Below are 10,136 nucleotides of genomic sequence, written 5' to 3'. Positions count from 1 at the left end.
AACTAAGAAGAAAAATAACACTGTAAAAGGCAATATGATTATGCAGACAAGTGATGTTGCTGGATTGAATTGCATAGAAAAATAGGTGGCACACCAAACTTAGAATCTTGGTGTGTCACTTTCATGTAAAATTGATGCAATCATCCATGAAAATGGAAAACAGTTTGTTGCAGGGCAACACCAAACTTAGAATGTAATCATATGCCAATTTATTAAAATTTAAACAAAGCAAGGAGAAGAATTGTACCTACTGTCTACCTGTTCTTTACTTTCTTCCTTTTCTTCCAATTTGTTAAGAGAAATGACTTCAAAGGAGGAGAAGTTTCAGCTAGTGCCCCCTGTCTTGGTCTCTCCTCAGCAAGCTTCCTTGTGAAATTGGCTTGATTGATCTTGCTTGCTGGATCAGGGGGAGGATTGTTTGCAGTTGACCTTCTCATGAATGTTGTCCTTGGTGTCTTGGTCACAATCCTCTTCTTGGTGCTTTTGTTAATTGCCTTCACTTCTTGGATGTCAAGACATGGTTGCTGTGTGATTATTGGAGTTTTGTATTCATCCAGAGCCTTTTGTATTGGTGGTTCCATGAACTCCTCCTTTATGTACTTCTCTGCCTCACTTGAGTTTGGAATGACTTCTTCATTTTCTTGCTCCTCCACTTCCTCTTTTATATCCATCAATTGGCCTTCATTTTTCTTGCTCAGTGGTTCTAAGCTCCTCCTTATTTTCTCTACTTCTTCATTCATATGTTTGAAGAAAGCTTCTTGCCTTTTCTCGAATATTTGTGCTTCTTTCGCATATTTTTCGAACTTGGACTCAAGCTCTGAAAGCCTTGAGTGGTTCATGGAAGTTTGTGTGGGTGGTGAGTTTTGAAAGGGGCTTTCGGTTGAAGTATGGTCAAGTGATGATATCTTTGGATGATTATCATATGGAGCACTAGAATTCCCTTCCCAGCCACCATTAGAATCATGACTTGCATTATTTTGTGGTGGAAAGAAATATCCCATATGATTTTCTTTCTCATCTTGTGGTTCTGAAGCATAGCTCCATGAATTGGAGTGCCCAGAATTTGAAGTTTCTTGGTGATATCCCCAGCCATCATTAGAGATTGGTGATGGTGGGTGATATCCCATAAAATTTTGTTTGACCACATGATGAGTTGAACTCCATTTGTATTTTGCAAACATCAATGAAAATTGAAATTACTCATATCAGAGATGAGAATTTCTTAGTGAGGCAAAAACTCAAACACCTTGGTTTCACTTTGAAACAGAAAACAAAAATAAAGAAAATGCTTGATCTAGACTTCTCACCCACTTAATCATTGTTGATCTAATCAATCCCCGGCAACGGCGCCAAAAACTTGATGAGATATTTTGGTGAAAAATAAATTTCTCCCAAAACACACAAATCTAACCGGCAAGTGCACCGGGTCGCATCAAGTAATAATAACTCACGGGAGTGAGGTCGATCCCACAGGGATTGATGGATCAAGCAACTTTAGTGGGTGATTAGTTTAGTCAAGCTAACATTGATGTGAATTGTGTGAAATTGTAGCCAACAGAAAGTAAATGACAATGAATTTAAAGTTGCAGAATGTAAATTGGCAAGTAACTTAAAGAGCAAGAAATGTAAATTGCAAGAATCTTAAATTGCAAGAAAGATAAATTTCATTAAATGTAAAGGGGAGTGGGTGCAGGGAAATTAAAGAGAGCAATAGATCAAGCAACTGGAAATGTAAATTGCAGGAAGAATAAAGGAAAGTGGATGCTAGGAATTAAAACAGAATTTAAATTGTGAAGTGCAGTGAAGTAAGGAACGCTCAGATTCTCAGCTTAATTGCAAAATAAAATTGAAGATCTCAGGGAATCAAAGAGACTAGAAAACGAGTCTAGATCTCAAGCCCTTCCTTGATTCAACAGCAGACAGATTGAAGAAGAAATGAAGATGGAAGCAGTAAATGAAAACTTTGATTCAAATCCCAATTTCTGAAATTATGCAGACAAGCAAAACAAAGAGAAATCTCAAAGGGAGAATGAAACAGAATTTCTTCAATTCTCCACTCAAGATTCAAGACAAGAATGTAAACTAAGAGAGAGCTCTCTAATCCTAATGCTCCCTAGTGGAGCCAGCCTCCTTACAAATATGAAAATGATGCCTTATATAGGCTTTACAAAATGGAAATGAAAATGAAATTAAAAACAAATTACAACTAAATGAAATTCCTATTTTATCTATTTCTTGTGCCTTTGAGTGATGATCATGGGCCTTTGCTCTTGGTGGAATTGGGTTGAAAGAGGCCTTGGTTGATTGCTCTTGGAGTTTGAAGAAGAACCGAAGTGAACCAATTGAACCGGTTTTGAAGTTAGCCATAGTTGGTCCCAACGTTAGGGCCAAAGTTAGGGGTCTAACTTTGACCCCAACTTTTCATAGCAGCAAGCAATATTCTCTGGTTTGGACGTTGGTGCCAACGTTAGGGGTCTAACTTTGACCCTAACGTTGGCCTCCCTTATGCACATTTATGGCACCAACTTTGTCCTCTTGTCATGTTGCCAATTTTATGCCCAATATAGACTATCATATATGGTTGGAAAGATATGAATGTCAGCTTTCTAACCCACTTGGAATCACTTCAATTGGACATCTACAACTCAAGTTATGATCATTTGAAGAGGGCATGGTCGCTGGCTTTGGTGTGCAGCGTTTGAGGTAACGTTAGCCCTCAAACGTTGGCGAAAACGCCAGTTCTGGAGGCTCAAATGTATTGTCCACCCCATACTATTATACATTGTTGGAAAGCCCTGGATGTCTACTTTCCAATGCCGTTGGGAGCACATCATTTGGAGCTCTACAGCTCGAGTTATACTCCTTTGAAGGTGCAGAGGTCAGTTGGCCTCACTGCAGGTTGCCACCATGTTCGTTTATGCACATTGCGGGGAAGTTTTCTCCCTCAATTTTAGTGTCCATTATGCAGTGCCATATATGCTTGGAAAGCTCTTGATTCCTACTTTCCAATGCTTCTTGAATCACCTCATTTGGAGCTCTGTAGCTCAAGTTATTCTTGTTGGAAGTATACCCCTTGTATGCCTTGTGGTGTGTGGCGCCAACGTTAGCCTCCAAGTTAGGGGGCTAACGTTGGCGCAAACGTTGGCCCTTCTCCCTTTGTTTTTTCATGTGCCAACGTTAGGGTCAAAGTTAGACCCCTAACGTTGGCGCAAACGTTGGTGGCCCAGGGAGGAATTCTCTTGCCAACGTTAGCCTCCAAGTTAGGGGGCTAACGTTGGCTCAAACGTGGGGAGCCCAGGGAGTAATCTTCATGCCCAACGTTAGCCTCCAAGTTAGGGGGCTAACGTTGGGGCTAACTTCATGCCTCCAGGTTCAATTTCACTTATTCCATTCTTCACTTCTAGCCATTCCTCTTTGCTTCAACCTTTCTCCAAGCTTTCTTCACCTATCATTAATCAACCAAACTCATCAAAGCTATGCTCAAAATCATGAGATATTCATTCTTTCATAATATGTGACAATTTTAGCATAAAACCTCATGAAATAGCATGAATTCATACATGGTTGATTAACTCAAAGGAAACATGAAAATCTACCCAATTGGCTTGCTTATGGCTCAAGAAAGTGCATAATTCAATTGAAAACAAAAGAAAAAGGCTAGTTAAAATAGGCTAAGATGACTTGTCATCAATTTACTTCAAAATTTTCTAGTTGTTACTTGCCTATTAAGAAAGGATCAAAAGTTTTAATTCTAGAATCATATCTTCTAATTTCTTGTTAGTCAAGTAATCAACTTTAATTTTAAAACTTTCTCTTTTTAGTCTGATTTTCAATCATATCTTCTCAATCATATCTTTTCAATCACATCTTTTTCAAAAATAATTTTCAATCATATCTTTTTAATTTCTAATTTCAAATTCTTTTTCAAAATCACTTAATTTCTTTCCCAATTTTAGTTTTCGAAAATCATCAATCAAATTTTCAAAATTTCTTTTAATTATTTCAAAATCTTTTACTTTAATTTCGAAAATTCTTCCCCTCTTCTCACATCCTTCTATTTAAAGGACTAACAATCTTCCTCAAGGTGCAATTCAAACTCCCTCCTTTTTTATATGTTCGAATTCTGTTCTATCTACCTCCTCCTTCTATTCTTCTTTTCCTCTGACACCTCAAGGAATCTCTATACTGTGACATAGAGGATTTCCTACTTTCTTGTTATCTTCTCTTTCATATGAGCAGGAACAAAGATAAAGGCATACTTGTTCAGGCTGATCTTGAACCTGAAAGGACCTTGAAGAGAAAGCTAAGAGAAGCTAAAGCACAATTCTTTTTAGAGGGCCTAACAGAGCTTTTCAAGGAAAAAGAAATCATGGCAGCCGAAAACAACAATGCCAACAATGCAAGGAAGGTGCTTGGTGACTTTACTGCACCTACTCCCGACTTCTATGGGAGAAGCATCTCAATCCCTGCCATTGGAGCAAACAACTTTGAGCTTAAGCCTCAATTAGTTTCTCTAATGCAACAGAATTGCAAGTTTTATGGACTTCCATTGGAAGATACTCATCAGTTCTTAGCTGAATTCTTACAAATCTATGACACTGTTAAGACCAATGGGGTTGACCCTGAAGTTTACAAACTTATGCTTTTTCCTTTTGCTGTAAGAGACAGAGCTAGGACATGGTTAGATTCACAACCTAAAGAAAGCCTGAACTCTTGGGAAAAGCTAGTTAAGGCCTTCTTGGCAAAGTTCTTTCCACCTCAAAAATTGAGCAAGCTTAGAGTGGAAGTCCAAACCTTCAGACAGAAGGAAGGTGAATCCCTCTATGAAGCTTGGGAAAGATACAAGCAATTGATCAGAAGATGTCCTTCTGACATGCTTTCTGAATGGAGCATCATAGGTATTTTCTATGATGGTCTGTCTGAACTATCCAAGATGTCATTGGATAGCTCTGCTGGAGGATCTCTTCATCTGAAGAAGATGCCTGCAGAAGCTCAGGAACTCATTAAAATGGTTGCAAATAAGCAATTTATGTACACTTCTGAAAGGAATCCTGTGCATAATGGGACAACTCAGAAGAAGGGAGTTCTTGAGATTGATACTCTGAATGCCATATTGGCTCAGAATAAAATATTGATCCAACAAGTCAATATGATTTCTCAGAGTTTGTCTAGAATGCAAGCAGCAACAGGCAGTACTAAGGAAGCTTCATCTGAAGAAGAAGCTTATGATCCTAAGAACCCAGCAATGGAAGAGGTGAACTACATGGGAGAACACTATGGAAACACCTATAATCCTTCATGGAAAAATCATCCAAATCTCTCATGGAAGGATCAATAGAGACCTCAACAAGGTTTCAACAACAATAATGGTGGAAGAAACAGGTTTAGCAATAGCAAGCCTTTTCCATCATCTTCTCAGCAACGGACAGAGAATTCTAAGCAAAACCACTCTGACTTAGCAACCATTGTCTCTGATCTAATCAAAACCACTCAAAGTTTCATGACTGAAACAAGGTCCTTCATTAGAAATTTGGAGGTACAAGTGGGTTAGCTGAGTAAGAAAATTACTGAACTCCCTCCTAGTACTCTCCCAAGCAATACAGAAGAAAATTCAAAAAGAGAGTGCAAGGCCATAACCACAACCCACACGGCCGAACCTGGAGAGGAGGAAGAGGCAGTGATCTCCACTGAGGAAGACCTCAATGGACGTCTACTGGCCTCCATGGAGTTCCCTGACGAGGAACCATGGGAATCTGAGGCTCACACAGAGACCATTGAGATTCCATTGAATTTACTTCTGCCATTCATGAGCTCTGATGAGTATTCTTCCTCTGAAGAGGATGAAGATGTTACTGAAGAGAAAGTTGCTAAGTACCTTGGAGCAATCATGAAGCTAAATGCCAGGGTGTTTGGTAATGAGACTTGGGAGGATGAACCTCCATTGCTCATCAAAGAACTGGATGACTTGACTATGCAGAAATTACCTCTGAAGAGACAAGACCCTGGAAAATTCTCAATCCCTTGTACCATAGGCACCATGACCTTTGAGAAGGCTTTGTGTGACCTAGGGTCAAGCATAAACCTCATGCCTCTCTCTGTAATGGAGAAGCTAGGGATCATTGAGGCACAAGCTGCAAGAATCTCACTGGAGATGGCAGACAATTCAAAGAAACAAGCTTATGGACTTGTAGAGGATGTCTTGGTAAAGGTTGAAGGCCATTACATCCCTGCTGATTTCATAATCCTAGAGACTGGGAAGTGTGTGGATGAATCCATCATCCTTGGCAGACCTTTCCTAGCCACAGCAAAAGCTGTGATTGATCATTCAAGTGAATAAAGACTCCCTTGTGTTTAAAGCTCAAGGATATCCCTCTGTCACCATGGAGAGGAAGCATGAAGAGCTTCTCTCAATACAGAGTCAAACAGAGCCCCCACAGTCAAACTATAAGTTTGGTGTTGGGAGGCCACAACCAAACTATAAGTTTGGTGTTAAACCCCCACATTCAAACTCTAAGTTTGGTGTTGGGAGGTTCCAACATTGCTCTGAACATCTGTGAGGCTCCATGAGAGTCCACTGTCAAGCTATTGACATTAAAGAAGCGCTTGTTGGGAGGCAACCCAATCTTTACTTATCTATGTTAAATTTCTATTTTCTTTTGTTATTTTATGTTTTTGGTAGGTTGATGATCATGTGAAGTCACAAAAACAATTGAAAAAGCAAAAACAGAAGGAAAAACAGAATGAAAAACAGAACACCCTGGAGGAGAAACTTACTGGCGTTTAAACGCCAGTAAGGGTAGCAGAATGGGCGTTAAACACCCAGTCTGGCACCATTCTGGGCGTTTAACGCCAGAAATGGGCACCAGACTGGCGTTTAATGCCAGGAATGGGCAAGAAGCTGGCATTAAACGCCAGAAATGGGCAGTGATGAGTGGATAATTTATACGCTTTTTGACATTGTTTTTAGTATGTTTTTAGTAGGATCTAGTTACTTTTAGGGATGTTTTCATTAGTTTTTATGTTAAATTCACATTTTTGGACTTTACTATGAGTTTGTGTGTTTTTCTGTGATTTCAGGTATTTTCTGGCTGAAATTGAGGGACTTGAGCAGAAATCAGATTCAGAGGTTGAAGAAGGACTGCTGATGCTGTTGGATTCTGACCTCCCTGCACTCAAAGTGGATTTTCTGGAGCTACAGAACTCAAAATGGCGCCCTTCCAATTTCGTTGGAAAGTAGACATCCAGGGCTTTCCAGCAATATATAATAGTCCATACTTTGGCCAAGAATAGACAACGTAAACTGGCGTTCAACGCCAGCTCTCTGCCCAAATCTGGCGTCCAGCGCCAGAAAAGGAGCCAAAACCAGAGTTGAACGCCCAAACTGGCACAAAAGCTGGCGTTCAACTCCAAGGAGGACCTCTACACGTGCAACACAAAAGCTCAGCCCAAACACACACCAAGTGGGCTCCGGAAGTGGATTTATGCATCAATTACTTACTCATGTAAACCCTAGTAGCTAGTTTATTATAAATAGGACCTTTTACTATTGTATTAGGTATCTTTGGATTTTGGGATTACCTTATGATCCTTTGATCACGTTTTGGGGGCTGGCCATCTCGGCCATGCCTGGACCTTCACTTATGTATTTTCAACGGTAGAGTTTCTACACTCCATAGATTAAGGTGTGGAGCTCTGCTGTTCCTCAAAGATTAATGCAAAGTACTACTGTTTTCTATTCAATTCATCTTATTTCGCTTCTAAGATATCTATTCGTACCCAAGAACATGATGAAGGTGATGATTATGTGATGCTCATCATCATTATCCCTTATGAACGCGTGCCTGACAAACACTTCCGTTCTACATGCAACAAGCTAGAATGAATATCTCTTAGATCTCCTAACCAGAATCTTCGTGGCGTAAGCTAGAATGATGGCGGCATTCAAGAGAATCCGGAAAGTCTAAACCTTGTCTGTGGTATTCCGAGTAGGATTCAATGATTGAATGACTATGACGAGCTTCAAACTCGCGAGTGCTGGGCGTTAGTGACAGACGCAAAAGGAGGGTGAATCCTATTCCAGCATGATCGAGAACCGACAGATGATTAGCCGTGCTGTGACAGAGCATGTGAGCATATTTTTCACTGAGAGGAGGGGATGTAGCCACTGACAACGGTGATGCCCTTGCATAAAGCCAGCCATGGAAAGGAGTAAGACTGATTGGATGAAGATAGCAGGAAAGCAGAGGTTTAGAGGAACGAAAAGCATCTCCATTCGCTTATCTGAAATTCCTACCAATGATTTACATAAGTATCTCTATCCCTATTTTATTAATTAATATTTGAAAACACCATTATCAATTTTTATCTGCCTGACTGAGATTTGCAAGGTGACCATAGCTTGCTTCATACCAACAATCTCCGTGGGATTCGACCCTTACTCACGTAAGGTATTACTTGGACGACCCTGTGCACTTGCTGGTTAGTTGTATCGAAGTTGTGAACCATGGTATTGGCACCATGTTCTTGGCGCCATTGCCAGGGAAAGAAAGAGCCATGAATTTTACATAATTAAAGTGTAATCACGATTACGCGTACCAAGTTGCTCACGTTGCCAGGGATTGTTCGAGCCTGGACATCACAATTTCGTGCACCAAGTTTTTGGCGCCGTTGCCGGGGACTTAATTGTTCCTGTTTGAACAACTAAGTTTTTGGCGCACCAAGTTTTTGGCGCCGTTGCCGGGGATTGTTCGTGTTTGAACAACTAACGGTTCATCTTGTTGCTCAGATTAGGTAACTTTCTTTTCGTTTTCTTTTCAAAAATTTTTCAAAAATATTTCAAAATTTTCTCATCTGTTTTCGAAAAAAAAAATTTGTTTTAAAAAATTTTATTCAAAATTTTTAAGAATAAATTCTAGTGTTTCATGAAGCATGTTGAAGCCTGGCTAGCTCTAAAGCCATGTCTAAATTTATTTGGACTGAGGCTTGCAATCTGTTATCAAGATCAATATACTCTGATGTTAAATGCTGAAGCTTGGCTGGCCATTGGCTATGTCTAGTGTTTTGGACCGGAGCTTTCATTGAAAGCTTGGCTGGCTCATGAGCCATGTCTAATTCCTAGACTGAAGCTTTAGACTAAGAATGCAAGATTCCTAGAATTCATGTTAAAAATTTTGGAATCCTTATTTTTTTTCTTTTTCAATTAATTCTTGAAAAAAATACAAAAAAAATTAAAAAATCAAAAAAAAAAATCAAAAATATTTTTGTGTTTCTTGTTTGAGTCTTGAGTCATGTTATAAGTTTGGTGTCAATTGCATAAGCATCTTGCATTTTTCGAAAATATCATGCATTCATAGTGTTCTTCATGATCTTCAAGTTGTTCTTGGTAAGTCTTCTTGTTTGATCTTGATGATTATTTGTTTTGTGTTGTTTAGTGTTTTTCATATGCATTATTGAATTCTTAGTGCCTAAGCATCAAAGAATTCTAAGTTTGGTGTCTTGCATGTTTTCTTTGCATTAAAAATTTTTCAAAATTGTGTCTATGATGTTCATTTTGACATTCAAAGTGTTCTTGGTGTTCATCTTGACATTCATGGCATTCTTGCATGCATTCATTGTTTTGATCTAAAAATTTCATGCATTGCATAATTTTCATGTTTTTCATAAAAATTTCAAAAATAAAAAAAAATATCTTTCCCATTTTCTCTCATCAAATTCAAAAATTTGGATTGACTTTTTCAAAAATTTTTTAAAATCAAGTTGTTTCTTATGAGTCAAATCAAATTTTCAATTTGAAATTCTTATCTTTTTCAAAATATTTTTCAAAAATCAAATCTTTTTCAAAATTCTTAGTTATTTTCGAAAATTCCAAAAATATTTTTCAAAAATCTTTTTTTTTTATATCATATTTTCGAAAATAACAATAACAATTAATGTTTTGATTCAAAAATTTCAAGTTTGTTACTTGCTTGTTAAGAAAGATTCAAACTTTAAGTTCTAGAATCATATCTTGTGATTTCTTGTGAATCAAGTCATTAATTGTGATTTTAAAAATCAAATCTTTTTCAAAAACAATTTCAATCATATCTTTTCAAAAATAACTTCTTATCTTTTCAAAATTGGTTTTCAAAATTTGTTTC

The 10,136-nt window shown here is 38.3% G+C and overlaps 1 non-coding gene across 1 annotated transcript; it reads right to left on the bottom strand.

Moving 5' to 3' along the window:
- Positions 1–4,771: 4,771 nt before the first annotated feature.
- LOC112780562 (small nucleolar RNA R71) lies at positions 4,772–4,879 on the bottom strand. Its single transcript, XR_003191389.1, has one exon. It is a non-coding gene; the product is annotated as a small nucleolar RNA R71 (small nucleolar RNA).
- Positions 4,880–10,136: the final 5,257 nt, after the last annotated feature.

This window comes from Arachis hypogaea, chromosome 19, assembly GCF_003086295.3.
Source record: "Arachis hypogaea cultivar Tifrunner chromosome 19, arahy.Tifrunner.gnm2.J5K5, whole genome shotgun sequence".
NCBI classification, from domain to species: domain Eukaryota; kingdom Viridiplantae; phylum Streptophyta; class Magnoliopsida; order Fabales; family Fabaceae; genus Arachis; species Arachis hypogaea.
This window is presented reverse-complemented; position numbering and strand designations above follow the sequence as displayed.